Here is a 17,569-nt window from a genome sequence, read left to right as displayed (position 1 = left end):
CACATTTCATAGATCACAAACTAACAGTAACTTCAGAATTCTATCCCTTTCAGTTTCCCAACCCTTTTCCAAAAAGCTCAAATAAGAAAGTATACATCCCTTTCACAAAATTTTATAAAAAATGTATACCTATTTACAAACTAAATTTGTCATATATTGGTATAATGTGTTATGTCACATCAAACTGTTTTGTTGGTTTCCTTTGATTAACAAATACTGACTGTAGAGAGTTCAGACTGAAAACGCAAGGCTCAAGAAACCAAAAAACAAAACCAAAATGACCCTCAATCTATGAAACACTCCAATTATTATCTTAACACTATATTCCTATATTTCAAAGAGATGCACCCCAATCTACCCTATCTGCCCAGATTTGGCTCAACGACATGACGTAGTTTGAGGCTTGCAAACGAGAGGGAGGGTTCTTGTATTTGTATTTTTTATTTTTTGAGAATCGTGTAAATATGTTAACGTTATTTGTAACAATGAAGCCCCGCACGAGCTATGAAATCGTATAATTATTATTTCTTGTGAATCGTACAAGCTCACCTCTCTTTACCGTGAATATTGAAATTAAACAAAGATCCACGAGGCAAGTTTAGTTGTACCGATCAGACGGTGTGCATTCCGCAGTTACTTACAATGAATATTTGTTGAATTCAACGTACGAATGAGACATGTGCATATCAGTAAACAACGGAACAGTGTTATGCTCACATAAATGCAAATTTTGTAAAATTATCGTCAATCTGGCAGCGGTGGGATTCTAACCCACGCCATCGAAATGACTGGTGCCTAAAACCAGCGCCTTAGACCGCTCGGCCACGCTACCTGACATTTTCGTAGCAGACATTGCCCATGAACAAATCCAATTATTTTGAAATTAATTTCTAGATTTATTATTCGTGGTATTTAAACCCAAATTCTGTACTAACGTACACATTTCATAGGTCACAAACTAACAGTAATTTCAGAATTCTATTCCTTTCAGTTTCCCAACCCTTTTCCAAAAAGCTCAAATAAGAAAGTATACATCTCTTTCACAAAATTTTATAAAAAATGTATACCTATTTACAAACTAAATTTGTCATATATTGGTATAATGTGTTATGTCACATCAAACTGTTTTTTTGTTTGGTTTCCTTTCATTAGCAAATACTGACTGTAGAGAGTTCAGACTGAAAACGAACAGCTCAAGAAACCAAAAAACAAAACCAAAATGACCCTCAATCTATGAAACACTCCAATTATTATCTTAACACTATATTCCTATATTTCAAAGAGATGCACACCAATCTACCCTATCTGCCCAGATTTGGCTCAACCACATGACGTAGTTTGAGGATTGCAAACGCGAAAGGGGGTTCTTGTAATTGTATATTTTATTTTTGAGAATAGTGTAAATATGTTAACGTTATTTGTGACAATGATGCCTCGCGCGAGCTATGAAATCATATAATTATTATTTATTGTGAATCGTACAAGCTCACCTCTCTTTACCGCGAATATTGAAATTAAACAAAGATCCACGAGGCAAGTTTAGTTGTACCGATCAGACGGTGTGCATTCCGCAGTTACTTGCAATGAATATTTGTTGAATTCAACGTACGAATGAGACATGTGCATATCAGTAAGCAACGGAACAGAGTTATGCTCAGATAAATGCAAATTTTGTAAAATTATCGTCAATCTGGCAGCGGTGGGATTCGAACCCACGCCATCGAAATTACTGGTGCCTAAAACCAGCGCCTTAGACCGCTCGGCCACGCTACCTGACATTTTCGTAGCAGACATTGCCCAGGAACAAATCCAATTATTTTGAAATTAATTTCTAGATTTATTATTCGTGGTATTTAAACCCAAATTCTGTACTAACGTACACATTTCATAGATCACAAACTAACAGTAACTTCAGAATTCTATCCCTTTCAGTTTCCCAACCCTTTTCCAAAAAGCTCAAATAAGAAAGTATACATCCCTTTCACAAAATTTTATAAAAAATGTATACCTATTTACAAACTAAATTTGTCATATATTGGTATAATGTGTTATGTCACATCAAACTGTTTTTTTTGGGGGGGGGGGTTTCCTTTCATTAGCAAATACTGACTGTAGAGAGTTCAGACTGAAAACGCAAGGCTCAAGAAACCAAAAAACAAAACCAAAATGACCCTCAATCTATGAAACACTCCAATTATTATCTTAAAACTATATTCCTATATTTCAAAGAGATGCACCCCAATCTACCCTATCTGCCCAGATTTGGCTCAACGACATGACGTAGTTTGAGGCTTGCAAACGAGAGGGAGGGTTCTTGTAATTGTATTTTTTATTTTTTGAGAATCGTGTAAATATGTTAACGTTATTTGTGGCAATGATGCCTCGCGCGAGCTATGAAATCGTATAATTATTATTTCTTGTGAATCGTACAAGCTCACCTCTCTTTACCGCGAATATTGAAATTAAACAAAGATCCACGAGGCAAGTTTGGTTGTACCGATCAGACGGTGTGCATTCCGCAGTTACTTGCAATGAATATTTGTTGAATTCAACGTACTAATGAGCCATGTGCATATCAGTTAACAACGGAACAGAGTTATGCTCAGATAAATTCAAATTTCGTAAAATTATCGTCAGTCTGGCAGCGGTGGGATTCGAACCCACGCCATCGAAATGACTGGTGCCTAAAACCAGCGCCTTAGACCGCTCGGCCACGCTACCTGTCATTTTCGTAGCAGACATTGCCCAGGAACAAATCCAATTATTTTGAAATTAATTTCTAGATTTATTATTCGTGGTATTTAAACCCAAATTCTGTACTAACGTACACATTTCATAGATCACAAACTAACAGTAACTTCAGAGTTCTATTCCTTTTAGTTTCCCAACCCTTTTCCTAAAAGCTCAAATAAGAAAGTATACATCCCTTTCACAAAATTTTATAAAAAATGTATACCTATTTACAAACTAAATTTGTCATATATTGGTATAATGTGTTATGTCACATCAAACTGGTTTTTTTTTGGTTTCCTTTCATTAGCAAATACTGACTGTAGAGAGTTCAGACTGAAAACGCAAGGCTCAAGAAACCAAAAAAAACAAACCAAAATGACCCTCAATCTATGAAACACTCCAATTATTATCTTAACACTATATTCTTATATTTCAAAGAGATGCACCCCAATCTACCCTATCTGCCCAGATTTGGCTCAACGACATGACGTAGTTTGAGGCTTGCAAACGAGAGGGAGGGTTCTTGTAATTGTATTTTTTATTTTTTGAGAATCGTGTAAATATGTTAACGTTATTTGTAACAATGTTGCCTCGCGCGAGCTATGAAATCGTATAATTATTTTTTCTTGTGAATCGTACAAGCTCACCTTTCTTTACCGCGAATATTGAAATTAAACAAAGATCCACGAGGCATGTTTAGTTGTAGCGACCAGACGGTGTGCATTCCGCAGTTACTTGCAATGAATATTTGTTGAATTCAACGTACGAATGAGACATGTGCATATCAGTAAACAACGGAACAGGTTTATGCTCAGATAAATGCAAATTTTGTAAAATTATCGTCAATCTGGCAGCGGTGGGATTCGAACGCACGCCATCGAAATGACTGGTGCCTAAAACCAGCGCCTTAGACTGCTCGGCCACGCTACCTGACATTTTCGTAGCAGACATTGCCCAGGAACAAATCCAATTATTTTGAAATTAATTTCTAGATTTATTATTCGTGGTATTTAAACCCAAATTCTGTACTAATGTACACATTTCATAGATCACAAACTAACAGTAACTTCAGAATTCTATCCCTTTCAGTTTCCCAACCCTTTTCCAAAAAACCCAAATAAGAAAGTATACATCCCTTTCACAACATTTTGTAAACATTGTATACCTATTTACAAACTAAATTTGTCATATATTGGTATAATGTGTTATGTCACATCAAACTGTTTTGTTGGTTTCCTTTGATTAACAAATACTGACTGTGGAGAGTTCAGACTGAGAACGCAAGGCTCAAGAAACCAAAAAACAAAACCAATATGACCCTCAATCTATGAAACACTCCAATTATTATCTTAAAACTATATTCCTATATTTCAAAGAGATGCACCCCAAACTACCCTATCTGCCCACATTTGGCTCAACGACATGACGTAGTTTGAAGCTTGCAAACGAGAGGGAGGGTTCTTATAATTGTATTTTTTATTTTTTGAGAATCGTGTAAATATGTTAACGTTATTTGTGACAATGATGCCTCGCGCGAGCTATGAAATCGTATAATTATTATTTCTTGTGAATCGTGCAAGTTCACCTCTCTTTTCGCGAATATTGAAATTAAACAAAGATCCACGAGGCAAGTTTAGTTGTACCGATCAGACGGTGTGCATTCCGCAGTTACTTGCAATGAATATTTGTTGAATTCAACGTACTAATGAGCCATGTGCATATCAGTAAACAACGGAACAGAGTTATGCTCAGATAAATGCAAATTTTGTAAAATTATCGTCAATCTGGCAGCGGTGGGATTCGAACGCACGCCATCGAAATGGCTGGTGCCTAAAACCAGCGCCTTAGACTGCTCGGCCACGCTACCTGACATTTTCGTAGCAGACATTGCCCAGGAACAAATCCAATTATTTTGAAATTAATTTCTAGATTTATTATTCGTGGTATTTAAACCCAAATTCTGTACTAACGTACACATTTCATAGATCACAAACTAACAGTAACTTCAGACTTCTATCCCTTTCAGTTTCCCAACCCTTTTCCAAAAAGCTCAAATAAGGAAATATACATCCCTTTCACAACATTTTGTAAACATTGTATACCTATTTATAAACTAAATTTGTCATATATTGGTATAATGTGTTATGTCACATCAAACTGTTTTGTTGGTTTCCTTTGATTAACAAATACTGACTGTGGAGAGTTCAGACTGAAAACGCAAGGCTCAAGAAACCAAAAAAACAAACCCAAAATGACCCTCAATCTATGAAACACTCCAATTATTATCTTAAAACTATATTCCTATATTTCAAAGAGATGCACCCCAATCTACCCTATCTGCCCAGATTTGGCTCAACGACATGACGTAGTTTGAGGCTTGCAAACGAGAGGGAGGGTTCTTGTAATTGTATTTTTTATTTTTTGAGAATCGTGTAAATATGTTAATGTTATTTGTAACAATGATGCCCCGCACGAGCTATGAAATCGTATAATTATTATTTCTTGTGAATCGTACAAGCTCACCTCTCTTTACCGTGAATATTGAAATTAAACAAAGATCCACGAGGCAAGTTTAGTTGTACCGATCAGACGGTGTGCATTCCGCAGTTACTTGCAATGAATATTTGTTGAATTCAACGTACGAATGAGACATGTGCATATCAGTAAACAACGGAACAGGTTTATGCTCAGATAAATGCAAATTTTGTAAAATTATCGTCTATCTGGCAGCGTTGGGATTCGAACCCACGCCATCGAAATGACTGGTGCCTAAAACCAGCGCCATAGAACGCTCGGCCACGCTACCTGACATTTTCGTAGGAGACATTGCCCAGGAACAAATCCAATTATTTTGAAATTAATTTCTAGATTTATTATTCGTGGTATTTAAACCCAAATTCTGTACTAACGTACACATTTCATAGATCACAAACTAACAGTAATTTCAGAATTCTATCCCTTTCAGTTTCCCAACCATTTTCCAAAAAGCTCAAATAAGAAAGTATACATCTCTTTCACAAAATTTTATCAAAAATGTATACCTATTTACAAACTAAATTTGTCATATATTGGTATAATGTGTTATGTCACATCAAACTGTTTTTTTTTTTTTTTTGGTTTCCTTTCATTAGCAAATACTGACTGTAGAGAGTTCAGACTGAAAACGAACAGCTCAAGAAACCAAAAAACAAAACCAAAATGACCCTCAATCTATGAAACACTCCAATTATTATCTTAACACTATATTCTTATATTTCAAAGAGATGCACACCAATCTACCCTATCTGCCCAGATTTGGCTCAACCACATGACGTAGTTTGAGGATTGCAAACGAGAAAGGAGGTTCTTGTAATTGTATTTTTTATTTTTGAGAATCGTGTAAATATGTTAACGTTATTTGTGACAATGATGCCTCGCGCGAGCTATGAAATCGTATTATTATTATTTCTTGTGAATCGTGCAAGTTCACCTCTCTTTTCGCGAATATTGAAATTAAACAAAGATCCACGAGGCACGTTTAGTTGTACCGATCAGACGGTGTGCATTCCGCAGTTACTTGCAATGAATATTTGTTGAATTCAACGTACGAATGAGACATGTGCATATCAGTAAACAACGGAACAGGTTTATGCTCAGATAAATGCAAATTTTGTAAAATTATCGTCTATCTGGCAGCGATGGGATTCGAACCCACGCCATCGAAATGACTGGTGCCTAAAACCAGCGCCTTAGACCGTTCGGCCACGCTACCTGACGTTTTCGTAGCAGACATTGCCCAGGAACAAATCCAATTATTTTGAAATTAATTTCTAGATTTATTATTCGTGGTATTTAAACCCAAATTCTGTACTAACGTACACATTTCATAGATCACAAACTAACAGTAACTTCAGAATTCTATCCCTTTCAGTTTCCCAACCCTTTTCCAAAAAGCTCAAATAAGAAAGTATACATCCCTTTCACAAAATTTTATAAAAAATGTATACCTATTTACAAACTAAATTTGTCATATATTGGTATAATGTGTTATGTCACATCAAACTGTTTTTTTTTTTGGTTTCCTTTCATTAGCAAATACTGACTGTAGAGAGTTCAGACTGAAAACGAACAGCTCAAGAAACCAAAAAACAAAACCAAAATGACCCCCAATCTATGAAACCCTCCAATTATTATCTTAACACTATATTCCTATATTTCAAAGAGATGCACACCAATCTACCCTATCTGCCCAGATTTGGCTCAACCACATGACGTAGTTTGAGGATTGCAAACGAGAAAGGAGGTTCTTGTAATTGTATTTTTTATTTTTGAGAATCGTGTAAATATGTTAACGTTATTTGTGACAATGATGCCTCGCGCGAGCTATGAAATCGTATTATTATTATTTCTTGTGAATCGTGCAAGTTCACCTCTCTTTTCGCGAATATTGAAATTAAACAAAGATCCACGAGGCACGTTTAGTTGTACCGATCAGACGGTGTGCATTCCGCAGTTACTTGCAATGAATATTTGTTGAATTCAACGTACGAATGAGACATGTGCATATCAGTAAACAACGGAACAGGTTTATGCTCAGATAAATGCAAATTTTGTAAAATTATCGTCTATCTGGCAGCGATGGGATTCGAACCCACGCCATCGAAATGACTGGTGCCTAAAACCAGCGCCTTAGACCGTTCGGCCACGCTACCTGACGTTTTCGTAGCAGACATTGCCCAGGAACAAATCCAATTATTTTGAAATTAATTTCTAGATTTATTATTCGTGGTATTTAAACCCAAATTCTGTACTAACGTACACATTTCATAGATCACAAACTAACAGTAACTTCAGAATTCTATCCCTTTCAGTTTCCCAACCCTTTTCCAAAAAGCTCAAATAAGAAAGTATACATCCCTTTCACAAAATTTTATAAAAAATGTATACCTATTTACAAACTAAATTTGTCATATATTGGTATAATGTGTTATGTCACATCAAACTGTTTTTTTTTTGGTTTCCTTTCATTAGCAAATACTGACTGTAGAGAGTTCAGACTGAAAACGAACAGCTCAAGAAACCAAAAAACAAAACCAAAATGACCCCCAATCTATGAAACACTCCAATTATTATCTTAACACTATATTCCTGTATTTCAAAGAGATGCACACCAATCTACCCTATCTGCCCAGATTTGGCTCAACCACATGACGTAGTTTGAGGATTGCAAACGCGAAAGGGGGTTCTTGTCATTGTATTTTTTTATTTTTGAGAATAGTGTAAATATGTTAACGTTATTTGTGACAATGATGCCTCGCGCGAGCTATGAAATCGTATAATTATTATTCTTTGTAATTCGTGCAAGTTCACCTCTCTTTACCGCGAATATTGAAATTAAACAAAGATCCACGAGGCAAGTTTAGTTGTAGCGACCAGACGGTGTGCATTCCGCAGTTACTTGCAATGAATATTTGTTGAATTCAACGTACGAATGAGACATGTGCATATCAGTAAACAACGGAACAGAGTTATGCTCAGATAAATGCAAATTTTGTAAAATTATCGTCATTCTGGCAGCGGTGGGATTCGAACCCACGCCATCGAAATGATGGTGCCTAAAACCAGCGCCTTAGACCGCTCGGCCACGCTACCTGACATTTTCGTAGCAGACATTGCCCAGGAACAAATCCAATTATTTTGAAATTAATTTCTAGATTTATTATTCGTGGTATTTAAACCCAAATTCTGTACTAACGTACACATTTCATAGATCACAAACTAACAGTAACTTCAGAATTCTATCCCTTTCAGTTTCCCAACCCTTTTCCAAAAAGCTCAAATAAGAAAGTATACATCTCTTTCACAAAATTTTATCAAAAATGTATACCTATTTACAAACTAAATTTGTCATATATTGGTATAATGTGTTATGTCACATCAAACTGTTTTTTTTTTTTTGGTTTCCTTTCATTAGCAAATACTGACTGTAGAGAGTTCAGACTGAAAACGAACAGCTCAAGGAACCAAAAAACAAAACCAAAATGACCCCCAATCTATGAAACACTCCAATTATTATCTTAACACTATTTTTCTATATTTCAAAGAGATGCACACCAATCTACCCTATCTGCCCAGATTTGGCTCAACCACATGACGTAGTTTGAGGATTGCAAACGAGAAAGGGGGTTCTTGTAATTGTATTTTTTATTTTTCAGTATCGTGCAAATATGTTAACGTTATTTGTGACAATGATGCCTCGCGCGAGCTATGAAATCGTATAATTATTATTTCTTGTGAATCGTACAAGCTCACCTCTCTTTACCGCGAATATTGAAATTAAACAAAGATCCACGAGGCAAGTTTAGTTGTACCGATCAGACGGTGTGCATTCCGCAGTTACTTGCAATGAATATTTGTTGAATTCAACGTACGAATGAGACATGTGCATATCAGTAAACAACGGAACAGAGTTATGCTCAGATAAATGCAAATTTTGTAAAATTATCGTCAATCTGGCAGCGGTGGGATTCGAACCCACGCCATCGAAATGACTGGTGCCTAAAACCAGCGCCTTAGACCGCTCGGCCACGCTACCTGACATTTTGGTAGCAGACATTGCCCAGGAACAAATACAATTATTTTGAAATTAATTTCTAGATTCATTATTCGTGGTATTTAAACCCAAATTCAGTACTAACGTACACATTTCATAGATCACAAACTAACAGTAACTTCAGAATTCTATCCCTTTCAGTTTCCCAACCCTATTCCAAAAAGCTCAAATAAGAAAATATACATCCCTTTCACAACATTTTATAAAAAATGTATACCTATTTACAAACTAAATTTGTCATATATTGGTATAATGTGTTATGTCACATCAAACTGTTTTTTTTTTTTGGTTTCCTTTCATTAGCAAATACTGACTGTAGAGAGTTCAGACTGAAAACGAACAGCTCAAGAAACCAAAAAACAAACCAAAATGACCCTCAATCTATGAAACACTCCAATTATTATCTTAACACTATATTCCTATATTTCAAAGAGATGCACACCAATCTACCCTATCTGCCCAGATTTGGCTCAACCACATGACGTAGTTTGAGGATTGCAAACGCGAAAGGGGGTTCTTGTAATTGTATTTTTTATTTTTGAGAATAGTGTAAATATGTTAACGTTATTTGTGACAATGATGCCTCGCGCGAGCTATGAAATCGTATAATTATTATTCTTTGTAATTCGTGCAAGTTCACCTCTCTTTTCGCGAATATTGAAATTAAACAAAGATCCATGAGGCACGTTTAGTTGTACCGATCAGACGGTGTGCATTCCGCAGTTACTTGCAATGAATATTTGTTGAATTCAACGTACGAATGAGACATGTGCATATCAGTAAACAACGGAACAGAGTTATGCTCAGATAAATGCAAATTTTGTAAAATTATCGTCATTCTGGCAGCGGTGGGATTCGAACCCACGCCATCGAAATGACTGGTGCCTAAAACCAGCGCCTTAGACCGCTCGGCCACGCTACCTGACATTTTCGTAGCAGACATTGCCCAGGAACAAATCCAATTATTTTGAAATTAATTTCTAGATTTATTATTCGTGGTACTTAAACCCAAATTCTGTGCTAACGTACACATTTCATAGATCACAAACTAACAGTAATTTCAGAATTCTATCCCTTTCAGTTTCCCAACCCTTTTCCAAAAAGCCCAAATAAGAAAATATACATCCCTTTCACAACATTTTGTAAACATTGTATACCTATTTACAAACTAAATTTGTCATATATTGGTATAATGTGTTATGTCACATCAAACTGTTTTGTTGGTTTCCTGTGATTAACAAATACTGACTGTGGAGAGTTCAGACTGAAAACGCAAGGCTCAAGAAACCAAAAAATAAAACCAAAATGACCCTCAATCTATGAAACACTCCAATTATTATCTTAAAACTATATTCTTATATTTCAAAGAGATGCATCCCAATCTACCCTATCTGCCCAGATTTGGCTCAAAGACATGACGTAGTTTGAGGCTTGCAAACGAGAGGGAGGGTTCTTGTAATTGTATTTTTTATTTTTTGAGAATCGTGTAAATATGTTAACGTTATTTTGGACAATGATGCCTCGCGCGAGCTATGAAATCGTATAATTATTATTTCTTGTGAATCGTACAAGCTCACCTCTCTTTACCGCGAATATTGAAATTAAACAAAGATCCACGAGGCAAGTTTTGTTGTAGCGACCAGACGGTGTGCATTCCGCAGTTACTTGCAATGAATATTTGTTGAATTCAACGTACGAATGAGACATGTGCATATCAGTAAACAACGGAACAGAGTTATGCTCAGATAAATGCAAATTTTGTAAAATTATCGTCATTCTGGCAGCGGTGGGATTCGAACCCACGCCATCGAAATGACTGGCGCCTAAAACCAGCGCCTTAGACCGCTCGGCCACGCTACCTGACATTTTCGTAGCAGACATTGCCCAGGAACAAATCCAGTTATTTTGAAATTAATTTCTAGATTTATTATTCGTGGTATTTAAACCCAAATTCTGTACTAACGTACACATTTCATAGATCACAAACTAACAGTAACTTCAGAATTCTATCCCTTTCAGTTTCCCAACCCTTTTCCAAAAAGCCCAAATAAGAAAATATACATCCCTTTCACAACATTTTGTAAACATTGTATACCTATTTACAAACTAAATTTGTCATATATTGGTATAATGTGTTATGTCACATCAAACTGTTTTGTTGGTTTCCTGTGATTAACAAATACTGACTGTGGAGAGTTCAGACTGAAAACGCAAGGCTCAAGAAACCAAAAAACAAAACCAAAATGACCCTCAATCTATGAAACACTCCAATTATTATCTTAAAACTATATTCTTATATTTCAAAGAGATGCACCCCAATCTACCCTATCTGCCCAGATTTGGCTCAAAGACATGACGTAGTTTGAGGCTTGCAAACGAGAGGGAGGGTTCTTGTAATTGTATTTTTTATTTTTTGAGAATCGTGTAAATATGTTAACGTTATTTGTGACAATGATGCCTCGCGCGAGCTATGAAATCGTATAATTATTATTTCTTGTGAATCGTACAAGCTCACCTCTCTTTACCGCGAATATTGAAATTAAACAAAGATCCACGAGGCAAGTTTAGTTGTAGCGACCAGACGGTGTGCATTCCGCAGTTACTTGCAATGAATATTTGTTGAATTCAACGTACGAATGAGACATGTGCATATCAGTAAACAACGGAACAGAGTTATGCTCAGATAAATGCAAATTTTGTAAAATTATCGTCATTCTAGCAGCGGTGGGATTCGAACCCACGCCATCGAAATGACTGGTGCCTAAAACCAGCGCCTTAGACCGCTCGGCCACGCTACCTGACATTTTCGTAGCAGACATTGCCCAGGAACAAATCCAATTATTTTGAAATTAAATTCTAGATTTATTATTCGTGGTATTTAAACCCAAATTCTGTACTAACGTACACATTTCATAGATCGCAAACTAACAGTAATTTCAGAATTCTATCCCTTTCAGTTTCCCAACCCTTTTCCAAAAAGCCCAAATAAGAAAATATACATCCCTTTCACAACATTTTGTAAACATTGTATACCTATTTACAAACTAAATTTGTCATATATTGGTATAATGTGTTATGTCACATCAAACTGTTTTGTTGGTTTCCTGTGATTAACAAATACTGACTGTGGACAGTTCAGACTGAAAACGCAAGGCTCAAGAAACCAAAAAATAAAACCAAAATGACCCTCAATCTATGAAACACTCCAATTATTATCTTAAAACTATATTCTTATATTTCAAAGCGATGCATCCCAATCTACCCTATCTGCCCAGATTTGGCTCAAAGACATGACGTAGTTTGAGGCTTGCAAACGAGAGGGAGGGTTCTTGTAATTGTATTTTTTATTTTTTGAGAATCGTGTAAATATGTTAACGTTATTTGTGACAATGATGCCTCGCGCGAGCTATGAAATCGTATAATTATTATTCTTTGTAATTCGTGCAAGTTCACCTCTCTTTTCGCGAATATTGAAATTAAACAAAGATCCATGAGGCACGTTTAGTTGTACCGATCAGACGGTGTGCATTCCGCAGTTACTTACAATGAATATTTGTTGAATTCAACGTACGAATGAGACATGTGCATATCAGTAAACAACGGAACAGAGTTATGCTCAGATAAATGCAAATTTTGTAAAATTATCGCCATTCTGGCAGCGGTGGGATTAGAACCCATGCCATCGAAATGACTGGTGCCTAAAACCAGCGCCTTAGACCGCTCGGCCACGCTACCTGACATTTTCGTAGCAGACATTGCCCAGGAACAAATCCAATTATTTTGAAATTAATTTCTAGATTTATTATTCGTGGTATTTAAACCCAAATTCTGTACTAACGTACACATTTCATAGATCACAAACTAACAGTAATTTCAGAATTCTATCCCTTTCAGTTTCCCAACCCTTTTCCAAAAAGCTCAAATAAGAAAGTATACATCCCTTTCACAAAATTTTATAAAAAATGTATAACTATTTACAAACTAAATTTGTCATATATTGGTATAATGTGTTATGTCACATCAAACTGTTTTTTGGGGGGATTTCCTTTCATTAGCAAATACTGACTGTAGACAGTTCAGACTGAAAACGCAAGGCTCAAGAAACCAAAAAACAAAACCAAAATGACCCTCAATCTATGAAACACTCCAATTATTGTCTTAAAACTATATTCCTATATTTCAAAGAGATGCACACCAATCTACCCTATCTGCCCAGATTTGGCTCAACCACATGACGTAGTTTGAGGATTGCAAACGAGAAAGGAGTTTTTTGTAATTGTATTTTTTATTTTTGAGAATCGTGTAAATATGTTAACGTTATTTGTGACAATGATGCCTCGCGCGAGCTATGAAATCGTATTATTATTATTTCTTGTGAATCGTACAAGCTCACCTCTCTTTACCGCGAATATTGAAATTAAACAAAGATCCACGAGGCACGTTTAGTTGTACCGATCAGACGGTGTGCATTCCGCAGTTACTTGCAATGAATATTTGTTGAATTCAACGTACGAATGAGACATGTGCATATCAGTAAACAACGGAACAGAGTTATGCTCAGATAAATGCAAATTTCGTAAAATTATCGTCTATCTGGCAGCGGTGGGATTCGAACCCACGCCATCGAAATGACTGGTGCCTAAAACCAGCGCCTTAGACCGCTCGGCCACGCTACCTGACATTTTGGTAGCAGACATTGCCCAGGAACAAATACAATTATTTTGAAATTAATTTCTAGATTCATTATTCGTGGTATTTAAACCCAAATTCTGTACTAATGTACACATTTCATAGATCACAAACTAACAGTAACTTCAGAATTCTATCCCTTTCAGTTTCCCAACCTTTTTCCAAAAAACCCATATAAGAAAATATACATCCCTTTCACAAAATTTTATAAAAAATGTATACCTATTTACAAACTAAATTTGTCATATATTGGTATAATGTGTTATGTCACATCAAACTGTTTTGTTGGTTTCCTTTGATTAACAAATACTGACTGTGGAGAGTTCAGAGTGAAAACGCAAGGCTCAAGAAACCAAAAAACAAAACTAAAATGACCCTCAATCTATGAAACACTCCAATTTTTATCTTAAAACTATATTCCTATATTTCAAAGAGATGCACCCCAAACTACCCTATCTGCCCAGATTTGGCTCAACGACATGACGTAGTTTGAGGCTTGCAAACGAGAGGGAGGGTTCTTGTAATTGTATTTTTTATTTTTGAGAATAGTGTAAATATGTTAACCTTATTTGTGACAATGATGCCTCGCGCGAGCTATGAAATCGTATAATTATTATTTCTTGTGAATCGTACAAGCTCACCTCTGTTTGTTGGTTTCCTTTGATTAACAAATACTGACTGTGGAGAGTTCAGACTGAAAACGCAAGGCTCAAGAAACCAAAAAACAAAACCAAAATGAACCTCAATCTATGAAACACTCCAATTATTATCTTAAAACTATATTCCTATATTTCAAAGAGATGCACCCCAATCTACCCTATCTGCCCAGATTTGGCTCAACCACATGACGTAGTTTGAGGATTGCAAACGCGAAAGGGGGTTCTTGTAATTGTATTTTTTATTTTTTGAGAATCGTGTAAATATATTAACGGTATTTGTGACAATGATGCCTCGCGCGAGCTATGAAATCGTATAATTATTATTTCTTGTGAATCGTACAAGCTCACCTCTCTTTTCCGCGAATATTGAAATTAAACAAAGATCCACGAGGCAAGTTTAGTTGTACCGATCAAACGGTGTGCATTCCGCAGTTACTTGCAATGAATATTTGTTGAATTTAACGTACGAATGAGACATTTTCATATCAGTAAACAACGGAACAGAGTTATGCTCAGATAAATGCAAATTTCGTAAAATTATCGTCAATCTGGCAGTTATTCGTGCAAGTTCACCTCTCTTTTCCGCGAATATTGAAATTAAACAAAGATCCACGAGGCACGTTTAGTTGTACCGATCAGACGGTGTGCATTCCGCAGTTACTTGCAATGAATATTTGTTGAATTTAACGTACGAATGAGACATGTGCATATCAGTAAACAACGGAACAGAGTTATGCTCAGATAAATGCAAATTTCGTAAAATTATCGTCAATCTGGCAGTGATTCGTGCAAGTTCACCTCTCTTTTCCGCGAATATTGAAATTAAACAAAGATCCACGAGGCACGTTTAGTTGTACCAATCAGACGGTGTGGATTCCGCAGTTACTTGCAATGAATATTTGTTGTATTCAACGTACGAATGAGACATGTGAATATCAGTAATCAACGAAGCAGAGTTATGCTCTGATAAATGCAAATTTTGTAAAATTATCGTCAATCTGGCAGTGATTCGTGCAAGTTCACCTCTCTTTTCCGCGAATATTGAAATTAAACAAAGATTCACGAGGCAAGTTTAGTTGTACCGATCAGACGGTGTGCATTCCGCAGTTACTTGCAATGAATATTTGTTGAATTCAACGTACGAATGAGACATGTGCATATCAGTAAATAACGGAACAGAGTTATGCTCAGATAAATGCAAATTTCGTAAAATTATCGTCTATCTGGCAGCGGTGGGATTGGAACCCACGCCAGTCGAAATGACTGGTGCCTAAAACCAGCGCCTTAGACGACTCGACCACGCTACCCGACATTTTGGTAGCAGACATTGCCCAGGAACAAATCCAATTATTTTTGAATTAATTTCTAGATTTATTATTCGTGGTATTTAAACCCAAATTCTGTACTAATGTACACATTTCATAGATCACAAACTAACAGTAACTTCAGAATTCTATCCCTTTCAGTTTCCCAACCCTTTTCCAAAAAAACCAAATAAGAAAATATACATCCCTTTCACACAATTTTGTAAAAAATGTATACCTATTTACAAACTAAATTTGTCATATATTGGTATAATGTGTTATGTCACATCAAACTGTTTTGTTGGTTTCCTTTGATTAACAAATACTGACTGTAGAGAGTTCAGACTGAAAACGCAAGGCTCAAGAAACAAAAAAACAAAACCAAAATGACCCTCAATCTATGAAACACTTTATTTTAACGTTATTTGTGACAATGATGCCTCGCGCGAGCTATGAAATCGTATAATTATTATTCTTTGTAATTCATGCAAGTTCACATCTCTTTTCGCGAATATTGAAATTAAACAAAGATCCATGAGGCACGTTTAGTTGTACCGATCAGACGGTGTGCATTCCGCAGTTACTTACAATGAATATTTGTTGAATTCAACGTACGAATGAGACATGTGCATATCAGTAAACAACGGAACAGAGTTATGCTCAGATAAATGCAAATTTTGTAAAATTATCGTCAATCTGGCAGCGGTGGGATTCGAACCCACGCCATCGAAATGACTGGTGCCTAAAACCAGCGCCTTAGACCGCTCGGCCACGCTACCTGACATTTTCGTAGGAGACATTGCCCAGGAACAAATCCAATTATTTTGAAATTAATTTCTAGATTTATTATTCGTGGTATTTAAACCCAAATTCTGTACTAACGTACACATTTCATAGATCACAAACTAACAGTAATTTCAGAATTCTATCCCTTTCAGTTTCCCAACCCTATTCCAAAAAGCTCAAATAAGAAAGTATACATCCCTTTCACAAAATTTTATAAAAAATGTATAACTATTTACAAACTAAATTTGTCATATATTGGTATAATGTGTTATGTCACATCAAACTGTTTTTTGGGGGGTTTCCTTTCATTAGCAAATACTGACTGTAGACAGTTCAGACTGAAAACGCAAGGCTCAAGAAACCAAAAAACAAAACCAAAATGACCCTCAATCTATGAAACACTCCAATTATTGTCTTAAAACTATATTCCTATATTTCAAAGAGATGCACACCAATCTACCCTATCTGCCCAGATTTGGCTCAACCACATGACGTAGTTTGAGGATTGCAAACGAGAAAGGAGTTTTTTGTAATTGTATTTTTTATTTTTGAGAATCGTGTAAATATGTTAACGTTATTTGTGACAATGATGCCTCGCGCGAGCTATGAAATCGTATTATTATTATTTCTTGTGAATCGTACAAGCTCACCTCTCTTTACCGCGAATATTGAAATTAAACAAAGATCCACGAGGCACGTTTAGTTGTACCGATCAGACGGTGTGCATTCCGCAGTTACTTGCAATGAATATTTGTTGAATTCAACGTACGAATGAGACATGTGCATATCAGTAAACAACGGAACAG

At 36.0% G+C, this 17,569-nt stretch overlaps 12 non-coding genes across 12 annotated transcripts; all 12 read right to left on the bottom strand.

Annotated features, from left to right (window-relative positions):
- Positions 1-750: 750 nt before the first annotated feature.
- TRNAL-UAG (transfer RNA leucine (anticodon UAG)) lies at positions 751-832 on the bottom strand. The gene has a single exon. It is a non-coding gene; the product is annotated as a tRNA-Leu (tRNA).
- Positions 833-1,691: 859 nt separating this feature from the next.
- TRNAL-UAG (transfer RNA leucine (anticodon UAG)) lies at positions 1,692-1,773 on the bottom strand. The gene has a single exon. It is a non-coding gene; the product is annotated as a tRNA-Leu (tRNA).
- An 866-nt stretch (positions 1,774-2,639) lies between these two features.
- Positions 2,640-2,721, bottom strand: TRNAL-UAG (transfer RNA leucine (anticodon UAG)). Its single transcript has one exon. It is a non-coding gene; the product is annotated as a tRNA-Leu (tRNA).
- A 3,681-nt stretch (positions 2,722-6,402) lies between these two features.
- TRNAL-UAG (transfer RNA leucine (anticodon UAG)) lies at positions 6,403-6,484 on the bottom strand. Its single transcript has one exon. It is a non-coding gene; the product is annotated as a tRNA-Leu (tRNA).
- An 858-nt stretch (positions 6,485-7,342) lies between these two features.
- TRNAL-UAG (transfer RNA leucine (anticodon UAG)) lies at positions 7,343-7,424 on the bottom strand. The gene has a single exon. It is a non-coding gene; the product is annotated as a tRNA-Leu (tRNA).
- An 859-nt stretch (positions 7,425-8,283) lies between these two features.
- Positions 8,284-8,364, bottom strand: TRNAL-UAG (transfer RNA leucine (anticodon UAG)). Its single transcript has one exon. It is a non-coding gene; the product is annotated as a tRNA-Leu (tRNA).
- An 861-nt stretch (positions 8,365-9,225) lies between these two features.
- On the bottom strand, positions 9,226-9,307 carry TRNAL-UAG (transfer RNA isoleucine (anticodon UAU)). Its single transcript has one exon. It is a non-coding gene; the product is annotated as a tRNA-Leu (tRNA).
- An 858-nt stretch (positions 9,308-10,165) lies between these two features.
- On the bottom strand, positions 10,166-10,247 carry TRNAL-UAG (transfer RNA leucine (anticodon UAG)). Its single transcript has one exon. It is a non-coding gene; the product is annotated as a tRNA-Leu (tRNA).
- Positions 10,248-11,103: 856 nt separating this feature from the next.
- Positions 11,104-11,185, bottom strand: TRNAL-UAG (transfer RNA leucine (anticodon UAG)). The gene has a single exon. It is a non-coding gene; the product is annotated as a tRNA-Leu (tRNA).
- Positions 11,186-12,041: 856 nt separating this feature from the next.
- Positions 12,042-12,123, bottom strand: TRNAL-UAG (transfer RNA leucine (anticodon UAG)). Its single transcript has one exon. It is a non-coding gene; the product is annotated as a tRNA-Leu (tRNA).
- A 1,796-nt stretch (positions 12,124-13,919) lies between these two features.
- TRNAL-UAG (transfer RNA leucine (anticodon UAG)) lies at positions 13,920-14,001 on the bottom strand. Its single transcript has one exon. It is a non-coding gene; the product is annotated as a tRNA-Leu (tRNA).
- Positions 14,002-16,674: 2,673 nt separating this feature from the next.
- On the bottom strand, positions 16,675-16,756 carry TRNAL-UAG (transfer RNA leucine (anticodon UAG)). The gene has a single exon. It is a non-coding gene; the product is annotated as a tRNA-Leu (tRNA).
- Positions 16,757-17,569: the final 813 nt, after the last annotated feature.

The sequence above is a fragment of the Saccoglossus kowalevskii genome, chromosome 13 (assembly GCF_978046115.1).
Source record: "Saccoglossus kowalevskii chromosome 13, keSacKowa6.1, whole genome shotgun sequence".
Lineage (NCBI taxonomy): Eukaryota > Metazoa > Hemichordata > Enteropneusta > Harrimaniidae > Saccoglossus > Saccoglossus kowalevskii.
Note: the sequence above shows the minus strand (reverse complement) of the source record. Positions and strands in the feature narration are given on the sequence as shown.